This window comes from Cavia porcellus, unplaced genomic scaffold (genome assembly GCF_034190915.1).
Source record: "Cavia porcellus strain 051 isolate PalLab524CR breed Dunkin Hartley unplaced genomic scaffold, mCavPor4.1 scaffold_27, whole genome shotgun sequence".
NCBI classification, from domain to species: Eukaryota; Metazoa; Chordata; class Mammalia; order Rodentia; family Caviidae; genus Cavia; species Cavia porcellus.
Window position 1 is genome coordinate 10830193 of NW_026947510.1, and position 19615 is coordinate 10849807.

General features: G+C 36.6%; 1 protein-coding gene and 1 long non-coding RNA gene across 2 annotated transcripts in view; both read right to left on the reverse strand.

The window, feature by feature from the left end:
- The window catches only part of LOC134473484 (endogenous retrovirus group K member 5 Gag polyprotein-like), a 97741-nt gene extending 89733 nt beyond the window's left edge, over window positions 1-8008 (reverse strand). The window contains exon 1 of the transcript XR_010043731.1: window positions 1-8008. This exon is cut by the window's left edge and continues 48144 nt beyond it. The gene's annotated coding sequence lies outside the window, so the exon portion shown is untranslated.
- Window positions 8009-12037: 4029 nt separating this feature from the next.
- The window catches only part of LOC134473486 (uncharacterized), a 30304-nt gene continuing 22726 nt past the window's right edge, over window positions 12038-19615 (reverse strand). Inside the window, exon 2 of the long non-coding RNA XR_010043733.1 lies at window positions 12038-18153. This is a non-coding gene — a long non-coding RNA (uncharacterized LOC134473486). The remainder of the gene's footprint in view (window positions 18154-19615) is intronic.

Below are 19615 nucleotides of genomic sequence, written 5' to 3' on the forward strand. Positions count from 1 at the left end.
AACACAAACAACTCTGAGCAATTGTCTTAGGCAGCTTTCTCATCATGGGGACAAAATACCTGCTATTTATAATTTAAATGACGAGAAGTTTATATTGGCTCCCAGTTTCAGTCCATGATTGGCTGGCTCTGTGGCAGAACCAACACGGCGGAAAGAGCTGTTCAACCCAGAGCAGAATGCTTCTCTGTATTTCTTGAGTTCCTATGTTGAGATGCACATTTTTAAAACTAGAAAACAATGTGTTAAAAAATAATTAGGATATGCTTCCTTGCTTTTAGTATGTGATCTGCTCACACTGAAAAATAAAACATAGAAGATATTCACAGAAAATACACTAAAATGTTAGAGGTATTGGTGACAGCCTGTGGCAGAGAAAGTTTTTATCTTCCTTTTTTTTTAGCCCTTACTTTTTTTTAATGGAAGAATATTAACTTTGTTTTTAAGATAAAGTAAGGGTATTTTCTATCCAAAGAGTTATCCTCCTCTAAAATTGTTTCTAAAGTGCTTGACAGTTTCGACAGAAGTCCCCACTGCAAATCTTGTTCAGGCACTGAAAATAAGCCAAGGCAAAGCTGCTAAGGCTGTGAGATTGTTTTCATTTTCATGCACTTCCCACCCTCTCCTTTGCTGCCTTTGCCTTCCTGGGCTGGCGCATATTCCTCCACCTCAGTCCTCTCCCTCTTTTCAGGCGTATTGTGTTCTTAGTTTCAAAGCCTTTGTTCCCTTCAAGCAGACACTAAATATTATCATTTTTATCTTGAAATGATTCACATTCAAGTGTTAACTCTCAAAAAATACCTCATGCCCAGAGAGAGCTCAGTGCCCTGACCCCCTCACCTGTAATCTTTTCCTTGCTTCCTAAAAATAATGAACCCAGAACGTTAACGCTCTCAACCCCAGTACTCCTCTCCTGGTTACCACTGTAGGCCTTGATGCCCAGGGTCTAATACCATTTCATCCTTTGCCTCTTGTTCAAACCACAAGCAGACCACTCCCAGCTCACACCTTGCATCCTGAATTCTAATAATCCTAAAGTCCTCCTTAAGCATTTTCTCTATTTCTGCCACCTCTCTCTTTCCTAAAACCCTTTCTATTCCGCTCCCTGGAATTTATGATCCATTCATTAGCACAATCCATTAAATCTCAACCTCTCTCTAAACATGACATAGCTATTACTAAAAGTCTCCATCCCATTCAAAATCAGTCTAGTCGGACATGATGGCACATGCCTATAATTCTAGCACGTGGGAGGCTGAGGCAGGAGGACTGTAGCAATTTGTGGTCAGCCTGAGCTACATAGTAAGTTAAAGAGCAGTCTGAACTATGCAGTGAGACTCTGTCTTAGAAAACAAAAAACAAACAAAAAATCAACCTATAAAAACCATAAATTTTATCAGAAAAAGACCATCAAGTCATAATCTCAAAAACTTTGTTAGTGACACTTTTTAAAAAAGATCTAACCAGGGGCTGGGGATTTAGCTCAGCGACATAAGCGCCTGCCTTGCAAGCAGCAGTCGTGAGTTTGATCCCTGGTACTGATAAAAAGGAAAAAAAGACAAAAAAAAAATCTAACCTGAAGAAAGAGAGAAGTACAATTTTACACGTTAAACTGTTAAGAAACATATTACAAAAAATATAGCACTTTATCTTGAAAAAGACCTGAGCTGTATCTGTGCAGTAGAACCCAAGAAAATTCAACCAGAACTCAGTAATAATAAAATAACTAAAAAATCTACCAAATGACTGAAAATCATGGAGTTTTTTGGTTTCGTTTGTTTGGTTGGTTTTTTGAGACAAGATCTCACTGTACAACTCAATTAGCCTTGCACTTAGTATGTATCCCAGGCTGACCTTGAACTCATGATGATTCTCCCGAGTACAAGGATGACAGGCATGTGGCACATATCTGGCCAGTAGTACATTGTTTAGTAAGCCATCGATCAAAATTGAAGTAACAATGGAAATTAGAAAATATTTTGAATAAAATGATCACTGAAAATATGATGTATCAAAATTTTTGAAATGTCAGTAAAGCTATAAATTGAATGCACACACAGTCATATAACTCCTAATAAAATGGTGATCAACAATGGACCACATAGATAATGCGGTCCCATAAGACATTGCAGCTGCCCTAGTGAAAGTACACTCTGAAATGTTCCTACAAAGACAAAATCACCTCATGATGCTTTTTCCAGAAGTTTTCCTAACTTTAAGCAACATAGAACTGTATCAGAAATGAAATAATCAGTCTACAAAGTAGGCTTTTTCTTCAAGAAAGTAGAGTCATAATTGAAAAATAAACCCTCAGAAATTAAGAGAAAAATAACAATGAAAAAAATCATGAAATAGGAAAATGACAAAGCAAAATCAATCAAGCCAAAGTTCTTCTAAAGATTATTAAAACCAACAAATCTTGGAAATACAACAAAGAGAAAAAAACAATTATAACCAATATCAGGAATGAATTGGATCATGTGATATTTAAAAACCAAAGGAACAATATGAAGAACATTTTATTAATATATTTAAGAAGCTCCTTAGAAATGGGAAAATTTCTTTTAAAACACAACTTTGTCAAAGTAGCACAAAAATAAATAAAAATTCTTAAGAATAAAATGCTGAACAACAACAACAAAGAATAAAATGCTGTTAAAGAACCTGAATATTTAATTTAAAGAAAATTCCAGGCCTGAAGTCACAGTGAAGAAGAGACTGCAATAAAATATAAACTCTTTCACGTTATAAAGAAGAGAGGACATTTTCTAACTCAGTTTATGCACCTGAGAAGAGGTGCATAATTTTCCTCATAAACACAAACACAAGCATTCTTAATAAAATATAAGAAAAACTACTGACAAATTACTTTTCTCAAGTTGACAGTTTAGATTAACTGATGCTGCTAGGGAGCAAAAAAGAATAAAAAGGACACCAATCTCCCAAAATCTCCTGAAAGGGCAAACCTCTCAGTGGTCTGAATAAAGAGCTCCCATGAGGCCTTCCTCTTAAAAATTCCTCCACCTTCCAACAGGCCATTCGAAGGGTCAAGCCCTTAGCACGTGGCCTGGGGAACATTTAAGATGCAATTTGTGACAAGCAGAGTGGAATTATATGGCTTATGGGAAACTGAAAAGGTATAGACTCTTTGAAACATCTACTTGGCTATTTCTGATAAAATTAAATGCAGAGTTACACTGTGATCCAGGAAGTTTTTCTTCTACCCAATAGTAGCAAGGAAATATGTCTACTAAAAGATTCTTCCAAAAATACTCCTATATACTTCTTTCATCATAGATCAAAACTTGAAACAACCAAATTGTTCATTAACAAAAGAATTCTTAATCCAGTCATGGCATATTCATGCATAGAAACACTGCTCAGAAATTTTTTAAAAAATGTTAACTGATTGTATTTTCCCCCATAACCGAGATAAAAATACCTGATACTCAAACTTTACGGGGAAGAGGTTTGTTTAGCTTACAGTTTGTAGAGGTTTCAGCCTAGAATTGACTGACTCCAACACAAGGTAACTTGGCAGAGGTACACTCCAGAGGAAAAATAGTTCATGACAGCAGAAAACAGCAAAAACAGACCAATGACGGGAGAGAGAAGTCTCTTTCTGTCCCTTTTAACTTATTCAGACTTCTGGGGTCAGGGCAGTGCCGATTCAACCAGAATGATTCCCAGAAATTGCTCACCCTTAATCCAGTACCCTTACTTCTAGCATGAACCATGAACCAATCACAAACTTTATATTCAGCCACCTCCCAAAGTACATAGGGCTTTGGAGGGACTCATTGGGCACAAACCATAACACTGATACTTGAGAATATGAATGAATCTCAGAAACATTATGTATGGTGATTAGAAAGACACTAGACCTAAAAAATGTACTGAAAAACTTCTTTTATATGAAGTTCAAAAGTTAGTAATACCATTGAGTCTAGATAACAGGTACCAAAACATAAAGGAATTAGTTCTAGTGTTCAAAGAACCATAGGGCAACTACAGTTTACAATTGATTATATATTATAAAATGCTAAAAGAGCCTGAAATTTTCTAACACATAAAAATGATAAATGTCTGAGGACAAGCAAATGCTAGTTACACTGATTTGATCATGATCCATTGTATAAACTATCAAATTATCATAAGGTGCCTCATAAATATGTACAAATATTATGTATCAACCTAGAATTTGTGTAAAGCATAAGTAATACAAATCAGTGCTATTAGAAATCAGAGTAATAGATCTGGAGGGTAAGTACTGATTAAGTATAGGAATGAGAGAATGTTCTAAAATATTGGCAACTCTTTCTATGTTGACCCAAATGACAGTCACATGTATTCTATAAGGACATGGATTTGTTTGCTTCATTGCTAAATCCCACTGCTGAGATCATTAGTCTACAATAAAGAGCCAAAAGCATTTACTGAAGGAACAAAATGTATTCTTTGTTTCTTTGCCTTCTCAATCACTCTATCATTATTTTAATCCACTGTTTAAACAAATGAGTGCGTAGTATTATTTGCAGATCTAAAATGTTCCTAAAGTGAGCGCCACCAGGTCTAAACCACAATGAACTTCACTCTCAAAATAAACATATGGGAGCTGAGAATGTAGCTCAGTCGTGAAGGGTTTGCTAACATGTATTGGGTCCTGAGTTCAGCCAAGCACTGAAAACAAATCTGAACCCATTTGTGTTTTACAAAACCAAAGTTCTCCTATTCGAAGCATACATCTGTTGCCTTAAAACTCAATAACAAATCATACTAATTAGTTAGACCCTAAACTAGTAGAAGAGTCTTTTAGAGGAAAGGAATACTTTATGATTGACTTTGTTTCCCACAGCTGCCCCATGGTAATAACAAGAAGCCAAACCCCTCTGAAGGAATTTGCCTCTTGTTTAACACTTCTCTATAGACAAGGCAGAGCTGGTCATTCCATTGTCCTGCCCCTATAACAAGCTACTACATGTCAGGGAAAATTTCCACTGTGCCTCTTCTGTCCTACGATACCTTGCACATCCACCTTGGCCTGTAAAGAAAAAAAATCTAAGCCTCTTGGTGCAATGTTTCAGTGCCTATAACACTCAGTGCAGTGAATCAACAGCATCCTGGGAAGAAGATAGGTTCACAAACATGAACAGGAAAGAACTTCGGTTGTGGGTTAAGACACCAGGGGATTGTTGGAGGAACTCTGAACCATTGCCTTACACAGGGTATCTCCCTTTTTAGGTAGGAAAGGGAGAGGAAATAGTGATTTTGATGCTGATTAAAAACACAGATCTCAGAAAATGAAAAGAGGAAAACTAGTGTTTTCAAGTGGCGTATTGTGCAAATAATACCAAAAACAGTCATTCAAGTGAACTATTAGCCATTTTCCCTAATCACAGTGTAGCCTATTAACAATAATCTGCACCATCATGTATGTGTCAGATTTAACTCAATTTAATTGAACCATGTGCACTCAGTCACCATACTTTACAGCCTGTGTAGCACAACCCGGCCTGTCTGCCCATAGGCTAGAGAATTTCAGTGACCACTAGTTCCATGAGTCACCACCACCACCAGTAAAATCTGAATGCTTCACAGCTTTGGGCTTTCCACAGTCAGGAAGTTAATCAATGTTTGCTTTTGTCTGTGAGGCTCTCTCTAGGCCATCCATCTACTGAGACTGCTGCTGGGCTGCCATCTGCTGGGACGCAGGCTAACTTCAAGAGACAAAATGGGAACTTCCAGTGTTCCAGCAAGAAACTGTTAGGCATGATAATCAATCAAGAAGGCAAACGCAAAGCACTCTGCCCTCTGCAGTGCTTACAAAATTATCTTCTAACCAAGATGATCATAAACCATCCCTTGCTCAGCCATATGTATCACTACAGAATTCAAATTTCCCTAAAGGCCAAATTTCAAGTATTCCATCTTTCAACTTTTGGCTCAGATCATATGGCTTCTATACTCATGGTGGTGGCTGCACCACCTAAGCAATAGTACCTAAGAAAAGAAAGAATTGTTTCCACACGGTAGCAGTTGAAAGTGCTCTGAACCACCATTCATGTCAATTCCTTTGGAGAGGAGGGGATGGTAGTGTCAATGGACACAGCCCAGGGCCACCATGAAGGCCAACTTTGTGGAAACTGGTCACACTCTGTAATCATAACCTCCACTTATGCAAGCCTGGATGCCTTGACTCAACTGCTGTTTCAGAATGTTTGTCCTGTGAAATAAACAAATGAAAATTATGGTCCATTGTGACAATAATCACACTTTTTAAATGACAGTTATATTTGTTTCCCTTTACTACTATTGCAAATTAATATAAATATATGACTTAAAAGGTACAAATTTATTATCTTCAATTCTGGTGGTCAAAGGTCCAAAATTCGTCAGTAGGGCTTGCTTCTCATTGAATTTCTAAGACATTAGTTACTTCCTTGCTTTTTCAGTTTCCAGATGCTGCCTCCAATTCTCAGCCTCACTCTGACCTCTGCTTCCATTGTTACGTATCCTCAGATTCTTCTGCTTCCTGTTTCCTTTCATAAGGACCTTATGATTGCATCAAACCTACCCAGACTATCCAAGGTAATCTCCCGCATCTCATGATGCTGCTATAGTTTGGCTCATTCAGATTCTTCAAAGGCCCATGTGTTCAAGCCTGGTCCCCAGTGAAGCCCGATTACAATCCCAGGTTCTAAAATATGCAACAAAACCACACTATAAAAACAACATGCTATTAGCACAAAACAAACTGACCAGTCAAACCGTAGAAGGAATGCAGAGATAACCCCAAGCACATTCAGCCAGCTAATTTTTTACTAAGGGGCCAATAATATACACTGGAAGAAAGATACAGTGCTGGGAAAACTGGCTGTCCACATGCAGAAGATAGAATCTAGACTTACATCTTTCACTTATATTAAAATCAAATAAAAATGGATCAAAGACCTAGATATTAAAATGGTAGCATGAATCAACTGGAAGAAAAAATTGATAAAACCCTTAAAGACACAGGCATAGGCAAGGCCTTCTTGAAAAAACTTGTATAGACACTTCTCAGAAGAAGTATAAATATCAAAGAAATGTATTTAAACATGTTCATCACTGATCATTTGAGAGATGCAAATTAAAACAATGGCGAGATTCTATTTCACTCCAGAAAGAATGATTGTCATCAATAAATCAACCAATAGCAAAGGCCGTTGGGGCTGTGGAGAAAAAAGAACAATCCTCCATTGTTGGTAGGAGTTCACACTGGTGCAACCACTGTAGAAATCAGTCAGTGTGGAGATTCCCCAAAAGCTAGGACTAGTGGCTTTACATGACTTAGATATTCCTCTTCTAGGTACATTTCTAAAAGAATTTAGAGCATCATACTACAGTGACATATACACATACATGTTTATAGGGCACAGTTTGTAATGAGTAAATCTTGAAAATAGCCCAAATGCCCATCAACTGATGAATGGATAAAAAAGATGTGTTTTTTAATAGCAGGGAACACTACTCTTCCATTAAGAAGGATAAAGTTAAGACATTTTTAGGTAAATAGATGCTCTATGAGATCATACTCCTAAGTGAAATAAATCAGTTACTTGTGTTAGTATTGCATTGTTTCTCTGACATGAGAAACTGAAAGTGTAAATAAAACTTAAAATATATAATAGATATTGTGAAATAAGAAGAAATGGAATAAGCAATAAGAACAATGAAAAGGTGGGAGAAAAAGGATAAAATAGAAAGAAAGCTTTGTAAATAATGGGAGGAAGAAGAGCTGGTAAGAGGGGACGGGAATGGGAGACAAAAAGGAGGAACAGAGACATACCATGAACAGGACAATATCACACTCATCACAGGGAATTTTTACGTGTTCATGGTACGTCTTAGTTTATTGAATTTACTAATAACATATATATATAACTATAATATATGTATATATACATATATATTAGTAGTAGCAATATATATACATATATTAGTAAAAATATATTACTAATAATATGTATTACTAATTTTATAATTAGTATTATATTATTTGTAATTGTATATAATATATACTAATAAGTATTTTAGTAATATATATTACTAATAAATTTAATTTAAAAACTCTGAGATTCTATCTCACTTCAGAATAAATGGTTATCAGCAAAAAATTAAATAAAAAGTGCTAATAAGGTGTAGGGAAAAAGGAATCTTTCCACATTGTTGGTGGGGATATAAACTAGTAAAACCATTATGAAAATCAGTATGAGATTTCTCATAAAATTAAAAACATCCCACTAACATATTCCACTTCTAGATATATTTTCAAAAGAGTTAAAGACATCATATTACCAAGATCCACAGTTACTCATGTTTATAGCAGCAACTCATAACAGCTAAATCTTATAAGTGGCCGGTATGTCCATAACCAGGTAAATGGGTTAAGAAAATATGATATTTATACACAATGAACTACTCAACCAAGAAGAAGTATAAACTTGAGTAATTCACTGGAAAATGGATGGATTCTGAGAATGTAATGCTAAGTGAAATAAATTTGTCACAGAAGGTTAAATATTGCACGGCTGGACATGGTGACACATGGCAGTAGACCCAGCATTCAGGAGGTTGAACAGGAGGGTCACAGAGAGTTTGAGGCCAGAATGGGCTACATAATGAGTTCAATGCCAGCCTGAACTAAATACTGATACCCTGCCTCAAAAATTAAAAAGTAAATAAACACATTAATGTTGGACGGTCTCTCTAATTATGAGAGACCAAAAACGTAAATAATCTTTTTTTTTTTGTACTGGGAATTGAACTCACGACCTTGTGCTTTGCGAGACAGATACTGTGTTGCTGAGCAATATCCGCAGCAAAATATAAATAATTTAACCAGCAAAATAAGGAGTATGCTAAGAAACAAGGAAGTAGAGTCTGTGGAGAAGGGAAAAGAGTTGGGGGAAGGAGACAAAGGGTTAGGTAGGGAAGGGGGAGCGGGCGTAAAACTATAAGATGTGATATGTGTATGTGTCTGTCTTCCAGGCTGAATGTTTACAAAGCAATGCATTGTAAACGTGTACAAAGAGAAGAGGAGGAGGAGCCTAGCAGGAGGTCTTCTGATCATTGCGGGTGTGCCCTCCACAGGAACAGTGGGGTCCTGGCCACCAGATGAGCAGTCCTGCTCTGCCGTGATGCTCCGCTCCCCACAGGTTCAAAACGAACAGTCAATCAAGCATGGCCAAATTCTTCAGAACCGTGAGCCACAGTAAAGCTTTTCTCTTTATAAGTTGATTATCTGAGATATTTGTTACAGTAATAGAAATCTGGCTAACATAATGCCTGACCTAACCACACTCATGAAGTCTTTAGTAAGGTGAAGTAATATATTTACAGGTCCCAGAATTGGGAGGTGACCATCTTACGGGGGAAGAGGATGATTATTTTGCTTGCCATCTTGATCTTAAAACATACAACGCAAGGAAGAGTGTCGCTGATACACTGTTCACTGAAGTACACAATTGAAATGATGACTTGTGAAAATGTGCACATGAATGACCAATTAGGGTAAAGTGTGGGAAAGATTCTGTAAAAGTAGCAGCTTTTTTCTGCTCTCTTTCTTCTGCAGAATATTTTTTTAAATTTTTATTTAAAGAGAAAAAAAGCAAAACAGAAAAAGAGTAGTATAATACAGAATTTCAAAAAATTAAACAGTAGGAAATCTCTAGTTGAAAAATTATGTACTGTCATCTTAGAAATAGTTGTTCAAATTACAAAATTAAAGCATACAAAGTGGACATTCAAACAGTGAGACTGCAAACAGTTTTGCTCAGCAATCCAACAAAAAACTCATAATATGGCCATCTATCTTACACACTTAAACATACATTCAGTTATATCCTTCAGAGCACTTTCTTTTCCTCTCTTTTTTATAACAGCAATTACACATTATGGGTTTTATTACTCCTACAGTTCTTATTATTTTTTACACTAGAGATACAATGTGATACTTATAAATATGATTCTTATTTATTTCACTTATAAGGATAGTCTCAAGTTTTCTCCATTTACCTACAAAGGCCTCAAGATCATCCTTTTTATAGGTGAGTAATATTCCATTGTATAAAAATACCACATCTTTTTCCCCCACTCTGTGGTTGATGGGCATCTTGGTTGTTTCCAAGATTTAGCTATTACAAATTGTGTCTCTATGAAATAGGTGCACATATATCACAGTGACATGAGCTTTTCAGGTTTTCTGGGAAAATACCCAGGAGGGGAATAGCTGGATTGAATGAAACTTAGTCTTCTGAAAAATCTTCATAGTGATTTCCATAGTGGCTGCACCAGTCTACACTCCCATCAATAGTAGAGAAGTGTTCCTTTTTCTCCGCAGCCTCGCTAACATTTGTTATCAGTTGTTTTCTTGATGGCAGCCATTCTTTCCAGAGTGAGATGAAATCTCAATGTTGTTTTAATTTGCATTTCTCGAATGACCAGTGATGATGAACATTTCTTCATGTATTTATTTGCCATTTGTATATCTTCACCTGAGAACTGTGTTTCATCTCAGATGCCAATTTTTAGAGAGGGTCTTCGAATTTGGGGGGCTTGATGTTTTTCAATTCTTTATATGTTCTAGATGTAAGTCTTTGTCTGAGGAGTTGCTGGCTATAATTCTCTCCCATTCTGTGGATTTTCTTTTCACTCTGTTGGTGATTTCTTTTGAAGTTCTGCAGAATATTTTTAAGGGGATTCCTGTTTTTTGTTGGATCAATGGTATCTTGCTCAACAAATTGATTCTTTCCACAATCCTGGTCATAAACCAAATGGATGAGAACTGAATCAAATTCAATGGTTAGATTCGATGCTGACCTGACAAGGAAATTTGATTCAGTTTTTATGTAGTTCTTCTTGCAATCACAATTACGGAGAGAATTTAATCCATAAACTGAGGTACTACCATAGTAATTTTATATTTAAGAGTTTGAGGGATTGTCAAACCATTTTCCAAAGAGCTACACCATTTTAGAACTCTATACTGAGGGGTCCAATTTCTAAACATTTTTGTCACTACTTGTTATCGGTCTTTTTAAATCCTAATGGCCATGAATTGTACCTGACTGCAGTACAATCTTCAAATCATAAGGATGCTGGGTATCTTTTCATGTCTTTACTGGAAATTTTTATATCTTCTTTGGGAATTATTGTCTTAGAGATCCAAATCCTTGACTCGTTTTTTAAATTGAGGATTTTTATATTGATGAACTGTAAGAAGTCTTTATATATTCTAAATACAAATTCCTGATCAGATATAACTTGAAAATATTTTCTCATTCTGTGAAAATGTTATCAGTTTTTTAAAACCCAAACATGCATATTCGAGATTTTTACAATGCCAGAAACCTTCTCTTGAATATTAACTTCTTTCACTCTTGTATTTTTCTCTTCCCTTCTTTCTTTTGTGCTTAAAGTTCAGTGTTTCCATATTAAATTATTTAACATGTGATTGTCAAAGACAAATATTACCTTGACACTGAACACACAGTGGAACTTCTCTCTATAAAGTACTTGCTCTTTTAATCTGGCATTACAGTTTTCAATTCTGTTCCTCAGTGACCAAGCAAAAAAGCAAAGGGATGCAGGTTTCTAATAAAGACTCTCATCTCTTGTCTCTTACCCAGAAAATCCAGGATACTATTTCATTTTGTAGCTCCGGGCAGGCCCCACAGGTAGCTTCTGTCAAACGCAGAACAGGCACGTTGAACCTGCTGCCCTGCCTGCTCAGGGCTGCTTTTCCCTTCTGTCCTGCTGTCAGTACTTGCTGCTGTGCTTTTCAAACTTGAAAATCTGTTTAGGAACCACGATCTTTAATTGTGCAAGGGACAATCTCTGTCCTAGGTTGTCTCAGAATTTCAACGACCCAGAAGCTTATACTAAAGAGAAAGCAGCAAAAATAATTACCCTGGAATAATCAGACATTATTCTTGTGTGACTAGGTGTGGCATTGCTCTTCCTTCCTTCTTTCCCTCCCTCTCCTTCCTCTCTTCCTTCATTCTTCCTTCTTTTCTTCCTATTTCATCTTTGCCTGTTATTTTTCCACCTTCAGAAAGCTATTAACATGCTACCGAATCTCATCCTTTATTTCTTTCCAGTTTTAATGCTTTTTCACTCCCTGGGTCTTACTTAAAGTCTAAACTGCCAGCATTTAAGGTCCTCTCCTAAGATGCTAAGGAGAGATTTGGGTAAAATGGCTTTCAGAGCAAAATGCATTCTTCCTCTGCAATGGGAGGTTTGTGTATTCTTTGGCAGCATCACAGCATGAGGTCATATTATTTAATAAGGCTTAGAAGGAGTCTTCTCTGTTTAAAATCTGAAAACAGTTTAGACAAAATTTCTCAACTATTATTAAGAATGCAAGATCTTTTTAAAGGGGAAAATGTTTCTAAAATTCCATTTGACTCCATTGTCCTTTCTGTCTGCTTACTCTTTCATATGAAAGTATCGAAGTTCACTGGCGGCTTGTGAATTTTAGGGAAGCCATCCATGAGATAATAAAGTAAACTGTTGGATATCTGCAAAACTGAATGTTACATATCTAGTAAATATTCATTAGAACAAAGAGTTACATGAAATAACGCTCATGCTTAGTGAAAGAGGGGGATACACAATTATAGGTTTAGTGCAAGTATGTAAATAAAAATGTTTTAAGACTGAAAAGTATACCAAAGTACAGAGTCCTTGAGACAGCACATCACTTTCTGCTTCTCAGTAATTTCCAAGTGTTCTGCAAATAATTATTTTATGGACTTAAGATACCTTCTGTAAGTTTTCAACTTGACATACCTACAGCCATCTTGGTTGTAGCTTCCATCTTGGCCACTGGGCACTCTCGGCACATATCTCAAACCCAACAGGACAAAAGAAGTTGTTAAGATAGAAAGCATTTGTGCCAGCCCTTATAAATGGGATGTTTAGTAATCAACATCTGACATGTTAATAATACTTTGAGAAAGGCTAGTTCCATTCTGGGTAACTGTGACCCACCTTTGTTTAGCCCAGGATACAAACCCCTTATCCCTGCCCTGGGCTGTGTGATCTTCCTATCTGTCTGCTGCCTGAAACTCACTTCTATCCACAAGGCTCCAGGAAATTGTACTTGGTGCAATCCTGGTTCTGCCTGCTTTGTATGTCTCATGGGCCCTTTCACTTTTGGTGCCTGGTTCTTGTGCATCAGGATTGTGTTTTTCTGAAACACATTTTGTCACATTTTAGTTTCTGCAATTGGGTGGCAGTTTGCAATAGCTCTCAGTCAGGTAATCTGTGACACAGTCATTGTCAGTGACTAAGGATAAAAACTGCAGACCAGGTGCCAGCATGGAACACTGTCCCAGAGTCAAGGATAGGACATTTGTTTAGGAAATGCTGTACCCAGCTTTGAGGTTTTTGTGATAAAAGTCTTTTGGAGAACTTAAACTGCAGGCTGGGGAAATTTTAGTAATCTGTAACCAATTTGTTTTTTGAGATTTCTTTGTACATTCTTATTTATGAAAAAGAATAATATCTCATTTTTTAAATCTCAGAAAAATTAAAGCTAAGAGAATTTTAAGTCTTTTTTAAAGAAAGCTTTAGACAATAAGAAAATTTTTGAGAATAGTTTAGTTTGAAAACATATTTTCTACTAGTAATATCCAAATGAATGGTACATCTAATGTAGGGCATCGTTGATTTTGCTGTGTATAACAGAGCTTTAAGTGAAGTAGACAATTAGTTCTTATAAGTATCTGTAATTAAATGGTTTGTGTTTGGGATGCTGACAGCTCAACAGGATCACCCAAAGATTCAAACCCTTTCAATTTCTATCCTGTTACTCAGTTATTCCATAGTTGTGTTCCATATGGCATGAAAATGGAAGGTGACTGAAAGGAACAGGCACTCTGTCCCTTAAGGTTGTGCCCTAGAAGCTGTGCACATAGATTCTGTTCTCTGCAATGCCCTATGGACCTGACTCTAGGCAAGTGGGCTCATGAGAAAAGTTGTATCTGTTCTGGATTGGGGTCAGTAGACATTTTCTGTAAAGGACCGGGTAGGAAATATGTTGTTTTCCTAGATACATATAAACTACCAAAGCTAAATCCAAGAAGACATAAAAACCCTGAATTTTAGGCATAGAGATTAAAGAGGTAAATTAAAATATAAACTGCAAGGGGCTGGGGATTTAGCTCAGCGCCATAAGCACCTGTCTTGCAACCAGGTGGTCGTGAGTTTGATCCCTGGTACCGATAAAATATATAATATATATATATATATATATATATATATATATATATATACTACAAACTAAGAAAAGTTCACATTCTGATAAATCCTGATGGATTCGCTGACAAATTCTACAAGAACTTCGGGGAAGGTCTAACAGCAATATTCCTCAAACTCTTTAATGAAATCAAAAGAGAAGCAGTACTCCCAAAGTCTTCCCTGGAAGCTACCATTACCCTGATTTCAAAACCAGAAACAGACCCAACCAAAAAGAGAATTATAGGCTAGTCTTTTCAATGAACACTGATGAAAAAAATACTCAAACAGATACTGCAACATATAATGCAACAAATCATCAAAATGATCATCCATCATGATAAAGCAAGATTCATCCAGGGATGCAGAGCTAGTTCAACATATGTGAACCCATAAGCATAATACATCACATAAATAAAAGCACATACAAAAATCACATGATCATCTGAACAGATACAGGAAAAAAGCCTTTGACAAAATCCAAAATCCATTCATGAGAAACAAAATCTTTGAAGCAAATAGATACAGAAGAAACTTCTTAATCTAATAAAAGCCATTGATGACCAACCAACACCCAATGCATATTAAATAAGAAGCTGAAAGATTTCCCTCTAAAATCAGAATTAAGACACAGATGTCTGATATCACCACCACTATTCAATAGTTTTTTAAACATTAGCAAGAGCAATAAAGTGAGAGAAAAAATGAAATGATATGTACAGAAAAAAGAAGTCAAGTTATCATTATTTGCAGATGATATCATTCTCCACATAAAAGATGAAAATAAAAAAATTCCACTAGACCCAACTATTCCCTTCCAAGGTATCTTCCCAAAAGAATTAAAAACATCATATTACAGTGCTCCACGTATACTTGTCGATAGCAGCATAATTCAAAATAGCCAAATCAGGCAAGTGGCCTACATGTCCATCAACAGGCAAATGGATTAAAAAAGTGGCATTTATACACAGAGAATAACTACTCTTCAATAAAGAAGGATAACTTTGACTCATTTGTAGAAAAAATGGATGCATTTTAAGACCATAAGCAAAATAAATAAAGCACACAGGCTTACATATCAAATGGTTTATTTCATATGAAAAACTCAAAATATAAATATAGAGCAAAATAAAAGACAAATAATAGGAAAAAGAGATAAAGGGAAGGAAGAAGGAGGGTTGGGGGAAATGCAGCCAAGAGGAAAGAGAGAGGAAGTGAACATACAAAGAATTAAGATGTGTTATGTAATTAACCAACTCCTCATGATGAACGTACCAAAAAGTATACTAATAAAAAATTGTACAATATAATTATGGGAGAAAGGTAATTTTACAAATACTTTAAATTTTGCAAGCCACATAATAGCTCTGTTATGTATTCTTGTGTTTTTTAAACAAAAAACCTCTTACAAATGTATAAAGGTTCTTAACTTAGGGCCATACAAAATGAAACAACAGGCTCAATTTGACCTATGAGATATTACCAGACCCTAATCTAGAATTTCCCTGCCATGAGGACTGAAGTGAAATATACTGACAACTGCCCATCTTTGTCAAAACATCATTCATTTTATGTCACTTCTTTGACATAATAGGAAAAATGAGCATGGTGTATAAAATGTAAATACTAAGTGTCTTAACAGTTTCTCTCATTGCTGAAACAAAACACCTGATACACAAAATTCAAGTAGGAAAGGTTTATTTAGCTCACAGTTTATAGAAGTTTCATTCCATAATTGGCTGGCTCCAAGGCAGGGTGAGCACGGCAGAGAAACAACAGTTCATGGCAGCAGAAAACACAAAAAGCAAACAAGGAGACAAGACTCTTTTCTGTCTCTTATACTGTATGCACGCTATCTGCCCTAGGTGGGTGTAGTACTCACACCCTTAAACCTAACCAGAACTGTATCAAACCAATCGGTGGACTGATTTACTAATCACATACCCTGAATCCCAGCATCACACACTCTAGATTCAGCCACCTCTGAAAAATCCTGTGACTGCGTGAGGCTTTAGGGGATCATCTAGACACAGATTATCACATATAGATTGTAGTACATTAGAAGATAAGTTAGAAAGGTGAATCAAAAGCTAACTGAGGTTAGAGATGGAAGCACAGGATATCTTGCAGAAGCCTGATATATGGTTTGATCAGTTTATTATTCATAAACCTAGATGTTTAATTCTTGAGGAGGTCCCTGAAAGGCAATTATCACTTTAAATGATAATTGTATTTGGAGTCTTCAAAGAAACAGAATTAACTGGATGCTATCTTCTAATTTTCTGAGGATTTCAGTTTAGGAACCTGCGATGGTTACACCTGACTGTGTCAGCTTGATTAACTGTGAGCCACTCAGGTGATTGGTGGAATACACTTTGGTGTGTGTCTGGGTGGTCATCGAGGTATGACCTTGGGTACTGTATCTGGTCATTTTCCCCTTCCTGGCTGGTGCTGCTCCCATACTCTGCTTCTCAGAAGCCATAAACTAGCAACTTTGCCCCCACCCTGCCCTTCTGCCATGATGTTCCTGCCGCAGAGCCAGCAACCATTGGCTAAATCCCTGCACAATGTGACTTAAATCAGATCTCTCCTCCCTTAAGTACCAGGTGTCATCCATTGGGTTCCAGCAATGGGAAGGCTAATATTGGACCCATAATCCTATCTAAAACCTCTTCCCTAGGCTCCCTACATTCAGTCAAAAGATCGAGAGAAATACAAAGAGAATAGTTTAAACAACATATATTTCATATGGAAATACATGGGCATGACTATATTAGAAGAGACAATGTGGTCAGACGATTGTCCCTCTCAGTAGGCTCAAGATGAATGTGACAGCCAGAAAAATGTCACAGCCTGGTTCAAATATATGCCATTGGTGTTGTTATCAGTGATGCAATTTCCTAAAATGGTGAGCAAAATTCCCCACAAATTTTAATGTCCCTTGACATTAGATTGCAGTCCTAGAAAATTAAGTGTAGAAAGCATACAAAATATGATTTGGTTTATAGGAGGTGTGAGCTAAGTTCTCAGCTTATAAAATAGAGGAGGCAGAAGACTTCTCTAACAAGTACAGATGGCCCATGGTGTCATCATGGGCAGGGTCTTGATTTGAAATTTTCATGTAGAGGCTGACAGTTAACCATCCTGGCTTGCGTAGTGGGAAGCCCAGTACTGAACCAAAACTGAATTAAACAATTTTCCAGATCAACCTCTCTCCTCACTCTGTTTCATATATAATAATTTTTACATCATTTCAATACTAATTCACTCCTGCCTTGTTAATTTCCATTCTTGCAAATCTTGTTCCCTCATTTACTTGAAAGTACCCAAAGGAAAATCTTCTACACATTCAGAGTTTAATGGCAGACACATGTAAATGATCATTACATCATCATGTGGTCATAAGAGCTCTCTAAGAATACTTGGTCATACTCCTGTTCTGTATTTAAGTTTCCTTTGCATTATTCCTCACAGATGGTCTCTCAGGCCCACTAGACTGTGCTCATCGTTCACAAGGAACAAATTTCACTGTCTCAATTATCTGGTCCTGAGTAACAAACTACACTCAGAATTAATGTCTTCAAGGAGAAATGATGGTTTTCATTTATGTGGACTGCCCTAGGGGGTCCCCTGTTGAATATGCTCAGCATCAGTTACATAGCTACTTTTAACTGGAGGATTGTCCAAGATACAAGATCGAAGACAGCCTCACGCACCTTTCTGCTGACGTGCTTCAGTGTTTTTGTTCTCTTCCATGCAGCCTCTCATCCTGTGTTGCACTAGACTGACTTAATTACATGGCCTAGGGCAGAGTTCCAAAAGAATGAAGGAGAGCCAGTGTGGCGGTGCATCCCTGTAATCCCAGCACATCAGACCCTGTCCCAAACAGAAGAAAAAACAATTTAAAGGGGAAAATAACGCAAATGAATGAAGGTAGAAGCTACAAGGTCTCTTGATATCTGGATCCACAACTAATATGATATTGTACCTATCACCTTCTTTTCATAAAAGCCAGGATGGTGGCTCAAACACAAAGGGATGAAAGAAATTCTTCCACTTCATCAAAGGAGGATCAGCAAGGTGACACTGCATGAAGCAGATATAAAGGGTGAGATATGGGCTGTTAAACAATCTACAATGTCCAAAAAAATTTTTTCTTCTAACTTCTGATGAGTCCTTGACCTTCAGTCAAAACTCACATAAAATGAAGAACATGCTCCTTTCAAATAACAGCTTTTCCATTGTTTGAGGAGAGTTGAAATAGGAATTACAAGTCTTTTCTCTTTTCTCCCTTTCTCTTTCACCATATTGATTTTTGAATTATAGAATAAACTCAAAATCATACGCATTGAACAATAAATTCAGAATAGAGCCCAGCAGTTCATTTCAATAAGAACTTCATGTGATTCTGTTACCTGTTAAAGTTTGAGAATCACAGATCAGAACCCCTTTACTTGATCATCTGTTCACAGTCTTAAAATACAATTTTCATAATTTATCTTCATGCTTTATTCTGCTGCCTACTACATCCTGCAAAGTTCCCGCCCTTTTAAAATAATTGTTTGCAAGATAACAAATTACAATCAACCAACATTCTCATTCTCTCTCTCTCTCTTTCTCTCTCTCTCTCTCTCTCTTTCTCTCTCTCTCTCTCCCTCTCTTTTCATCATGACACCAAAGTGCTTTTAGGAAATTATGTTGTTCATCGTGTAATTTGGGTAATGTAAATTCTAATCCAGAATTGACCTTCATTAGAACAAAAAACAGATTATTCTAGCCACACAACCACGGTAGTTGGCTCAAGAATGGACACATGAATCCACCAAATGCCTGTGGTTTTTGGAAGAAAAGTTTTCCATACTTCCACTTGCTCAATGGAGTGAAGACAAACTTTGGCAGCTTGATTTATTTTGATTAAAATGAGGAGCCTGAAACCATTGGTGGCTACACTGTAAGGTCTCTTAATACAGCCAATCCTTAATTCTCTGAATTCCCTGAGCAGTGGAATTCAGGTGGGATCAGATAGCTGGAGCAAACCACTCTGAAGTCCTATCATTTGAACTTTTATGTGCAAAATAACAGCCAAGTATCCTAATTTGCTTGGATCTATGGAATTTCCCAGAAAGATAAATTTTCAGTGCTAAAATCTGCAAAGTTCTAAGGGATGAATGGGTCTCTCTAGATGGAACTGATATTTAAAGTTGCTACATCCTTGTGATTTAGCATTGTAAGATACAAAACATCACTTCAAGGAACCGTCATAGACTGTAATATCTTTGGCTTTATGTTTCATCCAAGCTTTTGGGAATGTAATGCTTTATAAGATTAAGTCACAAAA